General features: G+C 40.2%; 1 protein-coding gene across 1 annotated transcript in view; it reads left to right on the top strand.

Annotated features, from left to right (window-relative positions):
• Fim (plastin-2 Fim) overlaps positions 1–5,000 on the top strand; it is a 99,674-nt gene that overhangs the window by 65,138 nt on the left and 29,536 nt on the right. The window lies entirely within an intron of this gene.

Below are 5,000 nucleotides of genomic sequence, written 5' to 3'. Positions count from 1 at the left end.
TCGATTTTTCCCCCGTTTCGGGGGAATTTTGTTCTTCCGATTGCCTCTCATTGTGGCAGCCGTTGATTGTTATGGATGGCGGATGAGGAACAATAAATGTATCTGGTGTCTAGGGCGAGAGGTTGCGATCAGTGTTTCATGACACTTTGAGGGGTGCACTGTAGGCATTACTAAAAGTTCTTTGCAGCGTCCCTTCGGCCCCTATCTGCAACCCCGTTCATTCTTTTTTACTGTGCCTCCGTTCATATCCTCTTTCTTCCATCTTACTTTACACCCTCTTCTATTAGTGCAATTGCGAGGTTTTCCTCCTGTTACACCTTTCAAACTACCTTTACTCTCAATTTTACTTTAATCGCTGAATGACATCATAGGTCCCAGCGCATGGTATCATGTCTAAATTTCATATTCGAGACTCACTATGCAAGTAGTCCCCCGGGAGTCCTCATTGTAGGAGTATTTATAGTTACGGCAGTGATGAATGTTGTTAGATAATCCAGCAAACAAAACAACGCCATGGCCACCGAAACTGTTGCATCCCAGCGTTGTACAGTTCTCCCTCCCGGAACATGAACACAATCGAGAGAGAGAGAGAGAGAGAGAGAGAGAGGCGCCGGTATCTATCTGCTCCGGATGGGGTGAGGGGGTCATAGCAGTCCTGTGTGTGCGAGTGTCTGTCTGTTAGATGAGTCACCCGGACTATGCTTAGCGGAACAGGTGAAGCTGCTGATAACATTGATTCGAATGAGTTCGCCTCTGCATGAGTCAGTTCTTACCCGTAGACCCGATCCAGGTCAGTCGTTTCACAGTGGGGGTCACCCCCCGTTGGCGGGTATTGCCGTCAGTGTACCTCATAGGATGCACTGTAGGCATTACTAAAGGTTCTTTGCAGCTCCCCTTTGTCCCTTAACTGCAACCCCTTTCATTCCCTTTACTGTACTTCCATTCATATTATCTTTCTTCTTTCATGGTATCCACCTTCTCCTAACAATTATTTCATAAGGCGACTGCGAGGTTTTTCTCCTGTTACACCCTCCAAACCTACCTACTCTCAATTTCCTTTCCAGTGCCGAATGACCTCATAGGTCCCAGTGCTTGGCTTTTGGCCTAAACTCTATATTCCAGTTAATATTGGTGGTCTCCGCCCCCAACCTAATTTTTGGCTGGTGGCTCAGAACATAGGATACGGGCAGTGCCCAGGTCCTTTTCTGTGGACCTTGGGCAGTGCTTGAGAGAGGACACGTATCGGTAGGTGGGCTAAGAGCCGCGGGCCATGCCCATGAATAAGAACAGTTTTACGGAGTTGTATGATGGGCATCAAGTGCTTGAGATGTCAAGTGATGCTTCATCTTGGGAGATGGATGGCTATCTCTTTTCGTTTCTTCCTTTTTATGCTTTGTTGCATTGGATGGTCAGTGGCTGTTTTTTCTTTGAAAGTCGGTGTTGGATTTGTGAATGAAATGGTGAACTGTTCTGGTTTTTGGGGGGCTTTTATCTGCTCTGTATATTAAAATCCAGTTGCATTGATATTGTATTTTTGTGGCGGTGCTAGGTCGCGTAATTACTCATTCTGATGTATTTATTCATATTGCCATTCTCTCTCTCTCTCTCTCTCTCTCTCTCTCTCTCTCTCTCTCTCTCTCTCTCTCTCTCTCTCTCTCTCTCTCTCAGGTGAAAAATAAAAATAAGAGTTGGGGTGTAGGTCCTGATTGGTTTCAGCTTTATTTCCAAGCCGTTGGAAATAAAGTCGAAACCGGTGGTAACGTATGATAAACGATTCACGTGCTAAAGTGTTTACAGTCATATATATATACACACATACACACATATACATACATACATACACCTACAACACACTACCATCCCTATAACCAGTGTTACCCATTGAAACCGGAATGAATGGACCCACATGTAGAGTGGCGAACTGGTAGGTTTTGTCAATCATGCGAATACTTATGTTCATTTTTTTTAATGGACAAATTATATGCAGCGACGAACATAAAATACTTCATACGATTAATCCGAAAAGAGATCTGATTTTAAGAGAGATACTGTATCCGGGATTCGAGTCGAGGGGACAACACACACACACACACACACACACACACACACACACACACACACACAATGCCAACGAAACATTCCTCTCCATCACGAACACCGCATCTTGTTTCGAATGTAGTAACAGCATTATCAAGTCCGTCTCAGGTGTTCCTACCCCTTCATCCTCCCCTTCCCTACCCCCACCCCAACTCTAACTCCTCCCATCCTCCATCCCCACCACCAACACCAACGACACCCCTCTCGCCCTCTCCCCCTCTCCCCCTCATCAACTTGCTAACGAAAACTAATGCGACCAATAACATTATTATTTTTTCCTCGTTGTTTAATGGCTTCCCGTCCGTTATGCAATTTGCCGCGATGGCGTCGTCTTCCGTTTTTTCCCATTTTTTCTCTTTAATCGTCTCCTCTCCTCTTCCCAATCGACGCAATTATGGGGTTAAGAAGGATGATCATGCAATAGATGGGATTAGAGAGACTTAAACTCCTCGGCTCGATTCGCTTCCCGTCATGGCTCTGAATTCAGTCTTCACAGAATGTTCGCTTGGTTATCTGGGTTTGATGTTGAGGTCTTTTTTGTATATAATCAGTTTATAGCGCTTTTTAGAACTCACTGTTTTGTTGTCTTGATAAATTGTCTGGATGTCAAGCAGGTAGGGGTTTTGATGCTTAGATAATTTGATATCGATGCTTAGATAATTGTTTTTTGTGAGTAGATCTTTCTTTCGTGTTTAGATATTTGGTGTTGTATGAATAGCTTTGTTTTTCTGATTCGCTTGTGACATTTATGTCTTCATATCTTTATGTAGGTTATTTGGATTGTTTACAGGTTCTAAGTGTTATCAGTGTACTAGAGCACCCACTCTGTCAGGAGTGACTGTAATATGAGAGAATCCCGTAGAGACGTAGGTACCGTCTCGAAATTCGGAACAGTGTACCTGCGTCCTGTATAGTCTGCTATCATGGGGGCCATTGGTGTGAGAAGGCGTACGAACCTACTCTTCTGTGTCATAAAGATTTTAGCTCCAGGATAAGGTTTTTTTTTATTAACTTTGGTTTTTTGTTTAGATGAAGTATTTTCGTTTAGTTTAATTGAGGTGAACAAAGATTTGGGGTTTTATTTTTTTTTCTCCATTATAATTTTGATGGGTTTTTGTTTAGATAAAGTATTTTTCTTTAGTTTAATTGAGGTGAACAAAGATTGCGTGTTTTACTTTTTTATTCTACATTATAATTTTGTAAACATTCTTTCGTATAAGAACTAGTACATAAGGAAATTATAATTTTGTAAACATTCTTTCTTATAAAAACTAGGACTTAAGGAAATTATAATTTTGTAAACATTCTTTCTTATAAGAACTAGAACGTAAGGAAATTATGTTTTTGTAAACATTCTTTCGTATAAGAATTAGCACATAAGTAAAACACACGCAAATAATTATTTATTTTCTAGCCTCGGATTTATGTTAGCCTGTGTAAGTAGAACATTTTATGCGAGCCTGCAATTCAGGCAAAGTATGTTTATAAGACAAATTACTACTGGTCTGCTATCTTGATGTATATTTTACTGTAATGGGATGATTTTTCAGCATTGGCAAATGCAGTCATTATTATACAAATTGGGAAAAAGTTTGATATTTTTATGACTTTCTAGAAAGGCAATTTATTACGAATGTTAGTCATTGTAGATGCTCGTTTGTAAAAATGGTCTAATTATACGGTACAAAAATACATTTAGTTCTGCCAACGCAGTTTCATCACAAGCTCATTTTTTGTAGGTCACTTTCTCATACAGTTATACTTTACATAAGTTCTCTCTCCAGAATTTAGAATGGTCTTTAATACCAGCCTCTTAGAAAGGGTCCCGGATGTTTAGACTTTTATAGTAGGTTAAACCTCATTTAAAGTATGTGGTATTCATGTCAGTGTTTTCATAGGCCAGAGGAAAAACATTTATTTGGATATTCTCTTTTAAAGGTGTAGGAAAGTCACCGAGTCCTTGTTTTAAGATAGTTATTTGTAAAAAGTTGAAGCACCATTTATTATTCTTAATATTGAAGTGGTGGTGGTTATTTTTCGTTTACACACACACGCACAGACACACGAGAGAGAGAGAGAGAGAGAGAGAGAGAGAGAGAGAGAGAGAGCTGGATGCAAGCTATAGGTGAGTGGCGATGTGTGAATGTGATTCAACTTGCTGTTGATGAGCAATCTATATAGGCGTATGAAGCGGTTAAAAATGTGGATTTTTTTTTTTTTTTTTGCACCCGGAATACACCCTAGATCCTTAAGTTATATGACGTGGTGTTGACCATTGTCTTTTCATATTTATGGAGCCACCCTATGTTAGGGAGAACGGGAAGAGGGCTGAAGGCCTCGGTATTATATAACATTATAAATATATATGTGTGTATGTGCATACATATATACATTATATACATACATATATATATATATATATATATTGTATATATAAATATATATTATATATGTATGTTATTATTATATATATGACACCTGTATTGGCCCTGATAGTGTAACAAAAAAAGAAACCCTCAGGTGTATGAGAGGGGTGACCTTGATCAACTTGTGTTTACATGGAAAACGTGAGCGTGAGTCAGCGTCAGGCAGACAGACTCGGGGTCTCGCTGTTACCAATGACAGAAAAAGGACTAAATAAAAAGAATTAAATGCTATATTTTTGCTCTCACTGCACTATTTACATCTGTCGGTCTTCACGATAAGAAAAACGGCCGTTGCTTCACATGAGATGATCCTAAACGATGGGAATTTAGTTTAAGGATGAAGACGTTCTCAAGGTTATGCAGAAGACTTGAGGAAGAGGGGCGGTGGGGGCTGGACGCTTACGGGTGGTGGAGACTTTTTACGGGGAAGGGGGAGGGGGGTGTTGATATAACTGACAGCAATTATCACAAGCATCG

Source organism: Macrobrachium rosenbergii, chromosome 21 (assembly GCF_040412425.1).
Source record: "Macrobrachium rosenbergii isolate ZJJX-2024 chromosome 21, ASM4041242v1, whole genome shotgun sequence".
NCBI lineage: Eukaryota > Metazoa > Arthropoda > Malacostraca > Decapoda > Palaemonidae > Macrobrachium > Macrobrachium rosenbergii.
The sequence above is the reverse complement of the archived record's forward strand: the minus strand, read 5'-3'. Positions and strand labels throughout refer to the sequence as shown.